We start from the raw sequence: 14,488 nt of genomic DNA, 5'->3' as shown, positions 1-14,488 counted from the left end.
TCTGTTCTCCTGATCTTAGGGGTCTGATTGGGTGGTAGTAGCTAAAAGTTGAGCTCAGGTCAGGACAGTCTACAAGTCAGAAGAGTATTTTGTGAGCAATACATAACTGCAAGTAGGAGAGATAGTTTGGAAGTTCTAGCCATTTCAGAGATTTAAGAGCACAGCAGTGATAGTGGAGTATTGAGAGTTTGTTGTGAATTTGGATATTTTATTGTAGCATATCTCAAGTTTAAATTTAATAGAGCTTTGAATATTGGTAAGTAGAGGGTTACCATAGATGAGAGAGGGTAATAGCTAGGTTGTGGCAATGACTGTTTTTTTCAGTTGGGCTTAGGAAGTGCATTTGTCTATAAAGGATTCCAAGTTTAATGTGTGTTTTGCGAATGTTGTGTTGTAAATGCAGGTCAAATTTCATGGGTTCATCAATAGTGACAACAAGTAGTTTTGTGTGGGTCATAACTTCGATTATAATCTTACTATGAGAATAGATGGTGAAGTCAGACCTATTTAAGGGAATTGATTTTTTTAGGGGTGAATAGCATGATTTTGGTTTTCTTTGGGTTCAGGGCTAGGTGGTTGCTGTGCATCCAGAATTCGGTGGCAGAGAAGACTTTTTGGGTTAGCTGGAGTAGATTGGAGATAGAGTTGGCAGAGCAGAAAATAGCAGAGTCATCTGCATATTTAATGACAGATTCTTGAGTTAACGATGAATGGAAATTGTTTATGAAAATGATAAATAAGTGTGGTCCAAGTATAGTGAACTTCAGTGGGGGTGTTGAGGAAAGAAGAGAAGGAGTTATGCCATCTGACAGCCTGTTGTCTTTCTTTTAGGTAACTAGAGAACCAGTTTAGAGTGGAGGGGAATGTCCAGTCTTAGATAGTTGGGTAATAAGTAAAGTGTGAGAAACAGTGTTGAATGCTTTGGAAAGGACAAGGAAGAGGGTGGAAATGATTTTGCCAGCATCACAGGCTCTGTTGACTGTGTCCATAAGGGAGAGAAGGGCAGTTGCAGTACTATGACTGGGTCTGAAACTGTGCTGTGATGGTGAAAGTATTTGGCTGTCGAGAAGATGGTGGAGCAGTTGTATACTGATGCATTTTTTTTCAGCATTTTAGAGTTCAGAGAAAGAATAGCAATGGGTCTGAAGTTAGTGATGTCAGTGTTATTGCCACTTTGTGAAGAGAGAATGAAGGCCTTTTACCAGATTTTGGGAGCATGGGACTTAAGGATAGATCTAGTGATCAGTATACTTGTGGGGTAAGTGATACTTTCAACAGTGATTTTGAGGTACTCTGAAGGTATCCCAACAGAGGCATTGGAGTAAGGTTTTAGCTTTAGTAGAAGTTTTCTTACGGTTGTGAATGGGATAGCTTTTAGAGAAAAGGTGAAAAGGGGTCGGTATTGGGCTTTTGTGGGTGTTGTGTATGAGAAGGGGAGGGGAAGGGAGTGGGTGTACTAGAGGTGCTTGTGTGACGTGTTGAAATTTGGGTAGGAAAATTTTGAAGTAATGTCTGCTAAGGAGTTGATAAATAAGGTATTTAAAAGGGGCTATTTCTTTGGGAGACTGTTAAGGGTGAGGGCAGGGGTTGTTTTTTTTTTTTTTTTTTTTTTTTGCCTGTGTTAAGTAGTGAGGTAATGGAGTTCCAGAATTCCTTTGGATTCCACGTGTGGTTAGGCTGATGTTTTAGGTAGTGTTCTTTTTTTATCTTTGTTGACTAGATATTTTGCTTGGTTGCTTAGCTGTTTCAATTTTAGTAGGTCCGGGGTGTTTTTATGTGCTTTCCTTCATTTCCATATTTTGTCTCAGGCATGCATGAGAAGACAAGTAGGCTTGAAAAGCCAAGGGGGTGGCTGTTTTTCATTCTCTGTAGTCAATGGAGTGTGAGGCTGTTCAGTATATCTATGAAGGTGGTGTTGAAGTGATCAACAGCTTCATCAACAGGGAGGGTTTAGTAAATTCTGATCAGTTGTTTTTAGGATGTAGTTGAATGTTACAGGGTTGAATTAGGTCAAATTTCTTGTTTGTTTACATAGACACTGGACTTGGCTGGAGAGGGAAGCACAGTTAATAAAGACTGGGAAATGGCAACTGAGGGTGTTTGGGAGAGCTGCTGTTGAGGAAATATTGTTGGGGTTTGTAACCAGAATCCAGCCTAAGATGGATCCATTGTCATTGCCTTTGTTAGATCTGGTGAGGGAGTCAATGAGCTGGAAGAAGTTGAAAAGATTAATATTTATGGGCGGGTGGTTGGAGTTGAGTTCTAGCTAGTTGATGTTAATGTCACCTAGTATGATAGCCTCATTTTTAATACAGGAAGAGATCCAGGCTAGGATGTCTTCCAATATGAGTATGTTGTTCCCAGGGGGTGTGTAAAGAGCTGTTATTCATATTTCAGAAATTTATGAGTAATTCTGCATTAGCAAACTGTGGTATGTGGTTAGAAAATGGAACTAGATTGTAGGCATTGGCAAAGAGAAAGGCAATACCCAATAATTATCAGTCATTCCCAAAACACAACCTAGGAAGATGATCAAAATATTGCATTGTGAAAGAAAATGACTAATGTAACATGTATATTTACATCTACTAGCAAAATAATTAAGGCAGTTTATGGAATACATTAATGATGATTTTATAAACATAAATAGTCATAGTATTTGAACTAGTTGAACCGATACGCACTTACATAACAATACAGTTTTAAATACAACAATAAAATGTTTGCCCATGTAAACAGTAAGGACGTCCAGGCTGATTTAATTAATATATGCTCTTCTTTTAATAATGAAACAGTGTTTAAAATTACATTAAATTTACATTGCATAAAGTGATGCTCTTGGGACTTTTCTGCAGTAAAAACTTAAGCTTGAAATATGACAGTTACTGAAACTAATGCAGTATGTACTAACACACAGATTTTTATACTTTGAAACATACATAAATAATGGGCAGGATTCACGAAGCCTCAGTGTAAGAGTTATAACTCATACACGGAGGCTGCAGTTAAACGGAGTGATGTCAGCATGCTCTGCATATTAATGAGAGCATGCTGAATCACACTGAAGGCCAACACGGTCCGTGTAAGACAGTAGGGGGCGTGTCCGTAGGCCGAGCCCTGTAAGCGGACACGCCCCCAGAAGAGGAAAAGTACCCAAAGGAAACACCCACGAAAGAGTCCACGGAAATGTGAATAAACAGACCACAACACATGCCCCCACAGACTATGAACATAAAATAAATATAAATGAACATGTTATAAGTTTTTTTTTAAATTGTAAAGATGTTTAACCGTGAGTGCGCCTGCTTATGCGGCGTGTGAAGCACAGCTACAGTTAGCAGTCAGTGGGAAAGCATATAAGAACTAAATATGCAAAATAAACCAGGAAGCAATAGCATAGCGGTAGAGATGCTGGCTGCAGAGCAGGCATTCATGGTTCAAGCCCCCACAACACCAATTTTTTTTTGCAAAATAAGCAGGAAACAAGTCCCTGACAAATATGTAGACATAAAACCACAACTTATGTAAAATGTAATGAAATAGCCCATTTATATTGAAGAAATGTGAGGTAACAAAAGAATAAAAAATGCCAGATGTGCCCATAGATGAGCTACAGTTTAACAGGGTGAGTGCATCTGCCCGTAGATGAGCAGTGGTTTAACTGGTGCAAAATGAGTGCCCGTAGCTGAGCAGTGGTTTAACACGCTAAATCTATGTGCCCATAACTGAGCTGAGCGTAATATGCATGCCGATAGCCAAATGAGGCTTAAAGCAGTGTACCCCATTTGCGCAGAGCTGCGCACCGTGCAAACAAGCTAACTGACGGGCAACGTTGAGCAAGCCGTATCAAAACTGCCTTTACACAGACACACCCTCAGCATGTCTAGACAGTCATGAAAAATAAAAAGCAGTGGCCAGGTTCGAACCCAGGATACTATACACCATAGTCAAGGTACAGAACCACTAAGCCATGACAGCAGTACCTAGAAATGCAATAATAGCTAATATATAGGAATGAATACAAACTACAGCATGACAATGCAGGTTTACTGAAGTTGATACAATTCCAAAATGGCCAATCACAGATATGGGAAAACGGACTATATAAGCCCCATAGGTGGGAATACACAGCATAAACGATTGTAGAACAGACCTGCAGGCAGAATGTCAGGAGTAGGAGAGGGTAGTCGCCGAAAGCACAGAGGTGGGGTGTTGAGGAGTCCAGGTACATGGCCTGGCTCCTAGTCCACAATCATGAGGCCCAACTCATGCAGGGCCAGGTCTCTGGGGAGCATACAGGGCTGAGGCGTGGGACCGGTTGGCTCATGATCTCACCAGTGCCACAGGGATTCCAAGGACTGGTGAGCAAGTCCGTCACCACCATGCGGACCTGAAGAGATGCAAGCAGGACCAACTGAACCTTTGGATCCAGGAGGCCCGGCAAACACCAAACGCCCCACTACTGAGTAAGTAACATTTAATTATGTATGTAAAAAAACAAACTAGCTGATATTATGGAGATGTGCATTCCAATATTACTTCATTTATATTACAGCTGCAGGTGTCCGTTCTGCGAACCGCAGAGCCTATGGCGATAGGCTGGCGCGGTTGCGCCACCAGGCAGGTCAGTAATCCACTACCAGTAACTGTAAAGAAATATAAAAGTATGACAGTCAGCAAAAGAGTGCAGTGTAGTCAGTAAGGAATAAAATCTGCAAGTAACAGTGTGAAAGTGTATGCAAGTATTGCTTGATTACAAGAGTTTTCAGCCTGTAAGTGTAACCTAAACATGAAACTGTCCGACATATATTCTGAAATAAAATGCCCTGCCTGTAAGAAAATAGTACACAACCTGCAGCAGGCTGAAAAGTATAGCTGCAGAAGATGATGAAATCACATGTGTGAAATATATCCCTGTGGAAATACTGAAACATGACAGAAGTGAGACTGCTGGAAAGGATTGTAATAACTACTGTTAAAACATGTCAATAAAGCCTAGAAGTACCATCCTGAATAGTAAAATGAAAGCAAGTGAGAGAGTGTGAGAAAGTGTCATGAATCCAGCAATACAGTAGTAATAACCCCTGAATAAAGTATACTGCAGTCAAGACAGAATGAAATGCATGTGAGATTCAAAACCAAACAGCTTAAATATGTTCAAAGTGTTGCTGCATGTGGAATGTGTATCCCAAAATCTGGATATGTTGCTCTCAGTCTGAAATACGCAGATAGGATGATTGTCTGATATACCAAACATCCACACTTGTCTACAGCTATATAAAGCAAAAGTGGCAAGATGATGTAGCTGAACAAAGCTAGATATGAATGTGTATGAAGAACACGAAAATGTATATTGATGTTGCAGTAACAGTCCTATCAGCAAGGTGAAATAGTTGTCATATAGGAAACTGTAGTTAGAACAGTAGTGTGTATATAACTGTAGCTATTAGAAATGTACAGCATATGTATTGTTATTCGAAGGTGTTAATATTACTTTCTTTACCCCACCCTATAACCACATATAACCCATTCCACGTGAAAATGGTATGTGCAATCACAATTAACACCCCTGGACGTTTGTCCTGTTGGGTCATATATATTTGCATGTCCGCTGATGCATCTGCCCTGTTCATACATCCACACCTGATGGCCCGCTGCCATCAATTAACCCTGCATGTTGTTGGACTGTGTATTTCTGTTCAAATTATGCATGTGTTATGCACGCTGTTCAATGGTGTGAATATCTGGGTGTTTGGTTAATGGGAATACTAATGCATGCTGTTACAACTAATTGTGAATGGTATTATATGTCACTAACCCAAACTGTCATGACATAATGCAAAACATAGGACGACAGGGAAGGTGGGTTCCAGCGGACCCACCTCTCCCACCTCAGCTGGCGAGTGCACCTGGCACTAGTGCCGAAGTCCGGACCCTCCGGTGGCCCTGTGCCAACCTGCGGGTGGAAGCGCTGCAGGATGGGGCTCGCCCCTCTGCAAGTGTGGCCGGAGGAGAACCACCACTCACCCTCCGAAGTCCGGACTGTGGTGCGAGGGAGATTCGGGACTCTGTCCTGAGCCCCTACGCCAGCTCGAGGCACGGGTGGCACAACTAATGGCATGCCTGTTGCCCCGCCTACACAGCCCCCAGCACAGCCCCGCCCTGGGCAGTGAAGGAACAGTGGCAACTGCCTATGGGTGGGGATATCAGTTCCACTGTTGCCATCTGTGGGCTTATGGGCTCTGGATATCCAAACCTCCATCCCGCCAATTGTGTAACCCCCACACGTGTCATACACCCCCTGTATGCCTTTGTTTGTTTTGTCTGTTTACCTACCCAACCTACCTCCCCAGCTGTACTGACTTCCTTCACCTGACATACCACTCTCACCTGAAAAAAAAAAAAGAAAAAAAAAAGGGCACTCTGTACCCACAAAAAATTACGCCCCATACATAGCTGCCCATTCAAGACACATGTCCGCTGGACATGGAACCTATCAATTACAATTGGCTGTACAACAAGTATTATTGTTGTCCTGACACCTCTCTCAGGGGTGGAAGATTTCAAATGTCACACCAAATTACATACATATGCACAGCTGTTGCTGATGAAGAAATGGGCAGCTATGGGCCTTACCTACATCCCTCCTGCACATCCCAAGCTTGTTTCCCTACTGTCTTACCCTCTTTGTGACCCCTTTTCACCACTTTCCTGTCTCCCCATTTTCTTTTCTTTCAAAGAAAATAGCTGGTGGCCAGAGTAAGCAAGCTGTTGTAAGCGGTGTGCTGAGCTAACCGCCAGTGCGCATGCTGAGCTCCACACAAACCAGCTAGCCTGGTTACAACTGCTTAAAAGTGCCTTAGTCACTGTGATTGACAGGTCCTGTACTCAGTTCAAAAGAAAAATAAAATCCCACTGTCAGTCCCGAACCCAGGACCTTGGAAACACTATTCTGTACGACCTACCACTAAGCCATGACTCTTATACAAAAACATTGTGCTAAAATAAATATAACATGTAAAAGTAGGGATGAATGTAAAGGGAATATAGGATGTGTAGTACACAAAGCATGTCATTTAAAATAAATGTCAAAACTACTGGATTTCCATAATAGTAGTGTGTGAACAGAAACAGCCATGCTAGTTGGCTGCCTGTAGATAATAAGGTCAGTTAAAGTACATAGATATATGTATGCATATGTACATATATATATATATATATATATATATATATATATATATATATATATATATATATATATATATATATATAAATATATATATAAATAGTTGTAGGAGTCAATGTGCATACACACTTGCTACAGGGAACATGAGAGAAGAATGGAGAATTGTGAATATACAACACAGCCTGAAGCATGAGAGAGATACTAACCTTTACAGTCACAGAACACTGTCCACAGCATGCCAGCATGGTCACAATCTGAAAGGGCAACGCCTATCCCACATACCCTTTTATAGCACTGACCTGAAATCACAGTGAGAACTGCAATCAGTACACAACTGGCTGTATGCAATTAGCAAATGCTGGCTTACAATTGGTGCAGAGGCCATCACATGGACCTATGCAGATACCTACAAAAGCATCCAGTGCTAACACTCCCCACATGCAATACATTCATTGCATTGTCTGTAAGCAGACAGAGGGAGAGCGAGAAGTGAGAGAGAGAGAGAGAGAGAGAGCAAAAAATAAATAAAAACCAGACACTGTGACTCTGTAACCTGAAGCTGTCAGCACTGACAGTAGCAGCAGCAAGCAGAAGCTGTGGTAACGCAACCAGCTGCGACAAACAGTGGTAATGCAAAGTAGCAGGTTAATAGTGTGCATACTGTGAACCCTCCAAATGTGTCATAGGTCTGTATCCATAGGTATGTCCATGTGATATGTTGTGTGTACGTAGTTCCACCAAAAGGAGATGACCATACATCACATGTCAAGCAGTCATAGGCCAGGATCCTGGCAGCATGTGTCTGTGCGTTGGCCCAGCAATGGCTGTAGTGACTGCTTTGAAATGTCAGCCAGGGTCAAAAGTCAGGATCAGCCCATCCCAAAGGCACACTGGCTGGGAACAAGTGTCTGCAGGTACCTGATGTCACTGCATATGCATCCCATACTGCATAATTCCATAGCTTAGCAGACCAGACCCATTATGCATATGATGTGGTAATTCCCAGGGTCAGTCGAGGAACCCTCTTAGTGGTGTGGGACCACTGTTGCTGTATGCCACTGTCCAGGTACATATCCTGTAGCACGGCCAAGATAAACTATCAGTGTTACATGCGGTGGTATGTCCTCTCAGAGTGCCGGTAGCACACATCCAGGGGGACCACGAGGTCACAGTGATGCTGTGTGTTCTCCTCTGCTGAGGGCAGCCCTCACCTGGACATGTGAGATGATAGGGAGGTTACATCCAGCTGGGATATATATTTCAAAGGTGGGGGAGAAGGAGGGGGGATATGTGCAATCAACATGTCTGCAGGATTGTTGCCAATATGCGGTGTTTGGTGAATGTTAAGTAGGTGTGGATTAACACAGAGCATATCTGAGGCATGTGGTCCATATGTGTAACATAACTGAAGAAGGCCTTGTGGTCATCCATAGTGTTTGTGTCCATTTCCCTCCCAGAGAAGGCCGTGGCTGTTGTTATGACGGACCAGAAGCGCAGTACCAGTGCTGACCACAGATGCCTACCCTTAATGTGAATGTGCTCTGTCCTGCAGTAGCCTCCTGCTATTGTTATACAATCTGCCTCTGTCTGGGGTCCACCGGACAGGATGCCTAACCTTTGTGCATAGGGTCTGCTAGACGGTGTGCAAGTGTCATGCAATCCGTGGCATGTCCGCGGGTAAGCATTTGCAAAGGGGTCAGCAGTGTGGCTTGTGGCTTCCACTGGCCCAGTGTGCTGCATGGATACCATCTCAGTCCCAGCAAGTGAATAACTGTCTAATCACATACATATCAAAGTAGTCTACTGTGCTGGTGGTGGTGGTGGGATATATATATCCAGGCCGAAAGTATCGCCTGTCCATTATCACAGTAGTGGACGGTGTCCCACATACAGTACCTTGGGATGAACCCCAGAGTGAGGTTGTGCATTGCACCTGTCAGTGTGTGCTGACCGATGGGGCATGCTACTACATTGTGTGGAATGTGGCAGGTATTGTTGCACAGGTGTTGGCTGAGCACTGATATCTGGCCATGTACCTGTGTATCCACCACGACACACACACATGCAACATATGGGAGTAGTAGTATATCACTACACATGAGTATCATGTATAGTATGTGTGCCATATATTGCTGACATGGTCTGCTGATATCCTGTCTGTGTTCTCTTCCAGGGAGATGGCGCGACAGCGTAACCCCGCCTACTCTGTGGCGGAAGATGAGGAGATCCACCAGAGCCTGGTGCGGGAGTATGACATCCTGTTTTCCCACACCAGTCAGAATCAGCAGGAGAGGGCTGGACTGTGGTAAGACCTTGTCCGTAGGGTAAATGATATTGTCACGCATAACAGGACATATGAACAGGTACGACATCACTGCAGTGATTTAACCGCATCCGCAGCATGCATCAGATATCCACAGGCAACAGGTCGCCACAGGAGGTGGGGTGGCCACACATCCCCCCCTCACCAGACTGGAGGGGCTACTCCTAAGTGTTGTGGCTCCAGCCCCGGAACACCAACAGCAGTACACCTGCATTATGATGGAGGCTGGTTCCACACAGCAGCACAACATGGAGCGTGCAGGTAATATGCCATATGTACACCTGACTGTTCTGTACAGTGTATCATATGCAATATCAATGGCACAGATGTGCCCACTGACATTAATCTTATCATTTCTGCAGGTCCCTCCAGGGTTACAGCGAGACAGGCCATCCATGCTGGTGAGTGTGTTTAACATAACCTATAATAGTCCTGATAATGCTAGTAACAGTAGTGTAACTCAGTAGTGCTCTGTGTGTATACTGCAGGGTGTGCATGTGTGCATGTTTGCAGGTGTGCCTGTGCCCATGTGTGCAGGTGTGCCTGTATCCACATGTGCATCTGTGCATGTGTGCCTGTGTCCACGTGTGCATGTGTGCATGTGTGCATGTGTGCATGTGTGCCTGTGTCCACGTGTGCATGTGTGCATGTGTGCATGTGTACACGTGACCATGTGTGCATGTGTGCATGTGTGCATGTGTGCATGTGTGCATGTGAACACATGTGCATGTGTGCATGTGCCCATGTGTGCATGTGTCCACGTGTCCATGTGTGCATGTGTCCACGTGTGCATGTGTCCACGTGTGCTTGTGTGCATGTGTGCCTGTGTGCATGTGTGCATGTGTGCATGTGTGCCTGTGTGCATGTGTCCATGTGTGCATGTGTGCATGTGTGTATAAGTGCATCACTGGTAACAATGTCTGGAGACTGTAATCTGTGTTTCCTGTCTTCATCCCACAGGTTATGGGGCTGCTCTGGTGACCTGCAGCAGGAACCTGAATCCTGTGCCACGCTACTGGTAATGATGATATATGTGTAATGGTACAGGAAGGTGTGTCAGGGTCTGCCATTGGTCAGCCAATTGACAGTACACAGCTGTCAACCCCATCATTGCACACAGTCATCCTGCCTGTACATCCTTTGTCACCATTGTCCCTAGGTGATGGATACAGGATACAGCGGGCATAGACCAGGGTAATGTGGTACCTGTGGCACATGCATCCAAGACACAGCAGCCATGGGCAGGGTCCTCCGATGGTACCACACAGACAGTTGCCCATGGGTTCTCGTGGAGCATCCGCGGGCATACTGCCTCTGGCCGACGTGCCCAAAGAGGTCTGTCAACCTCAGCTATGTTTTGACTGTCATGCAGGCTCAGTCACGCATGGAAAGGTACACCAGACAGGGTCTAAGGGAGCTCAGAGCATGTCGCACAGCCATGACAGACAGTATGCGCGATATTGCGGATGCTATCCGTAACTTCACCGATGTCTTAGACAGACGCTGTGGGGACATATTACAGCAGTTCCACAACCAGATGTCCATGAGCCAGGCAATGGTGGGCGCTATGCATTGACGCGGTATGCCGCAGCGCAACAGCTGGCAGTCGGGCGCGACGACAACAGGCTCGCAGATGTCCCCCATAGTGCCAGCAGCAGCCCCAGCAATGCTGAGTCTGTGCTGTCATCGAACGCCCCAGGAGACCACGCACGCGGCTCTGACAGTCCCAACAGAGACATGTGTCCAGTCAACACACCCCCGCTTCTGATGACAGTACCCAGTCCGCTTTGTACTGGATATGGTCCGTAGCACCCTGCCAGGCACAGGTACCGCGGTCCGCACACAGACACTGATCTGTATGGCCTGCCAGGTGCAGTCTGTGGCTGTCCACAAACCCCGTATATGGCAGCCATGAGGTGGAACTGTGTGCGTGCATACAAACATGCCAAATGTTAACACTTAGGGCAACCACATACACGCACACACTGCACCAACACTGCCCCACCTCTGTACTGCTGCCCTCACCAACACACATACACACACATGTCAATTGGTGGTATCAGTGGCTGACTCAGGCATACCTAATCCACACCCTGTGCATATGATGACACTGTGCCACCTCCTGCAATCTCCAACATCATTGCGGGAACAGGTAAACACGTTGCTGATGCACAGGGTGACTACATAGACATGTATTAGTAGTATCATGTTGGTAACAGTGCAGTGTGCTGCTATGACTGTGTGTTTACCCCAGCATGCCTGCTGTAGTAACTGTATGAATGTCCTGAATTGTTATCTGCACCCATAGTACATACCAAAGTATAACAGCTGCAATATAATTGTACGCCGTGGTAAGGTTGTCAACAGATAGCCGCATACATGGGTAGCACAGGGGGAAAGCTAACGCAAGTAGTGATATGCAATGGTGGACATGTACAGTAATGGTGTCAAGATGCCCACAACGAATATGCCATGTGGATGTTCACGCATCTAGATATGTGTGCAGTACCAATGTAGTCCAGATCACAAATAAGTATGACATAATACCGGTTCTACCATGGGCATTTGTGCTGCGTATTCCTGGGTACATGTTGATAGTGCCTACCTATTTGCATTGTTACTTACTGTTATTGTTACCCCTTCTTTGTTGTATAATGCAGTACTTCCAGCCCTGTGTACTGTAGCTTTGTTTGCATGCATGTTCGCTAGTCCCTGGAACACTGCTTACACCTGCAATGCGGAGTTACAGTGCTTCTGTAGACTGCTAGTGACATCTGCATAGCGTACCATATGTATGTCAACTTTACACATGACAGAACATCACTGTCTGTCCTGTACGCATGTACGCTGCTCAGACACATTGCACACGCCTTACCTGGCATTTACCCAATGCAGTCATATATGTCAGTGCTATGAAACAGTGGCAGTCCACCCACACATACACACCTTCAGTATGTTGTTCCCCATTGGCCCTATGTGTTGGTACTCACCATGGCAATCACACTACTAATGTGGCATGTGCAAAGGTAACCTGTGAATCGCCTCTATGGTCCAGTCGTGGTTTATGTGAGTCATGTGTCATTGTCACAGCTGCCACATGTATGCAGTCAGCCATCACCCTTGGCCAGGAACGCATAACACATGTGTGGGATGCCACCACACAGCCAATCTGGGACTGGTCTCTGAACCCAGTAATGCCATACCCTGTCAGGTGGCATGTCATATATACTACATCCAGGACAAACGTCAACCCCAATCCCTGCTGCTACTATTGATAATACCCCTGAAGATGTTCCTGATAGCTTTGACCAGTCCTTTACTGAGACATTGCAGGCCCTAGTTAGCCATCTACCTCCTAGCTCCCCTGGTCCTGAAAGCAGCACCCCTAGAAAACTACTTGCATCCAGCTGCCAACCAGTCACCACTTCACTTCTCCGTACCTTGATTGTAACAGTGAAACCCACTACACTTTCTGCTGATCAACTCCCTGCCGAGTACCTATCAAAACCAGATGATGCTATTGCTTACCCCATCTCAAAGGTAATCAAAGGAACCATGTTACAATCTAACTTTCCCACCATCTGGAAAATGTCATATGTAATCCCACTTCACACAGGAGGCAGCTCTACTGAAGTCTCCAATTATAGGCCAATAGCTATACTCTCTCCACTTGCAGAGATTATGGAAACTTTCGTCATAGACAAGTCATGCACCACCTAATCCAAACTCGCATTATGGCAGACACTCAGCATGGCTTACGCCCCTCATCACAGCACTATGTCAGGCCTCCTAGCCTTTACTAACACCATAAGCGATACTTGCAACATTAATTATATATCCACAGCCCTCCTTTTGGATAATTCAAAGGCATACGATATGATTGATCACCAACTTGTACTCCACACCCTGCACAGACTGTCTAGATACTGGAGCCTTCCAATGGTGTCAATCCTACCTGCATGGTCGACAGCAGGCCCTCTGGCAGAACAAACCCTCTAACCTTCTACCTAACACCCTCAGAGTACCACAAGGCTCTATCCTAGGGCCCTTGCTGTCCTCCATCGTCATTAACCATCGCTATACTGTCATCCCAAAAGTCAGCTGTATCCAATATGCTGTATACTCTACTCTGATCTGCTCAGCCACATCTCCAGTAGAGTTATGGTCAGCTACCCAGACCACCTTTAATACAATAGCAAACTGGCTTTCTGAACATCATCTGATCCTAAATCCCAATCAAACTAAACTGCTGTTATTCCACCAACACGTAGGTCTACCACTTTCACCGTTACCATAACATCAACTGATGGCACAATAATCTCCCCTGACCCATCTCCGAAACTATTAGGTGTCATCATAGACAATAATCTCATATGTAACATACATGTTAACCAGATTAGCAAAGCCATCAATAGAAAACTAGGGTCACTTTACAGAATTAAAGCCTTCCTAGCACCTCCAGCTAAAGGTGCCATAGCTCACTCACACCTTGTTTCAACCCTTCTGTATGCATCCCCTCTACTCTCGAATATGAACAAGACTGTCCTTAACAAGCACTCAATTTGCTACAACCACATTGCCAGGTTTGCCACTGGCCCGCCTTTTAGGACACATCATTGCATCAATCTAAATCAGCTTGGTTGGCTTGCAATACCCAGCCAAATACAGTATAACCAACTGATTATGGCCTATAAAATCCTCTATAATCCAGACAATACACCTGCACTTCAATTATTATCACCCCCTATAACAATCCTAGACCGCTTCGATCCTCTAACAAAGTACTACTTCAGACTAGCAAGTTTAATAACACAGCTGGTGATTCTCTTTGCAAACCCTGTAAGTAGATCCTGGAACTCACTTCCAGCTGATATTACCCTACTGTCCACCTTAGGCCATTTAACAGTAGACTCAAACATTGACCGCTTGATCCTGGCTAACAAAGTTTCTACCTTTCAGACTAGCTTTTTTTAAAAGCT

The sequence above is a fragment of the Protopterus annectens genome, chromosome 5.part1 (genome assembly GCF_019279795.1).
Source record: "Protopterus annectens isolate FY-2018-M chromosome 5.part1, PAN1.0, whole genome shotgun sequence".
NCBI lineage: Eukaryota > Metazoa > Chordata > Ceratodontiformes > Protopteridae > Protopterus > Protopterus annectens.
This window is presented reverse-complemented; position numbering follows the sequence as displayed.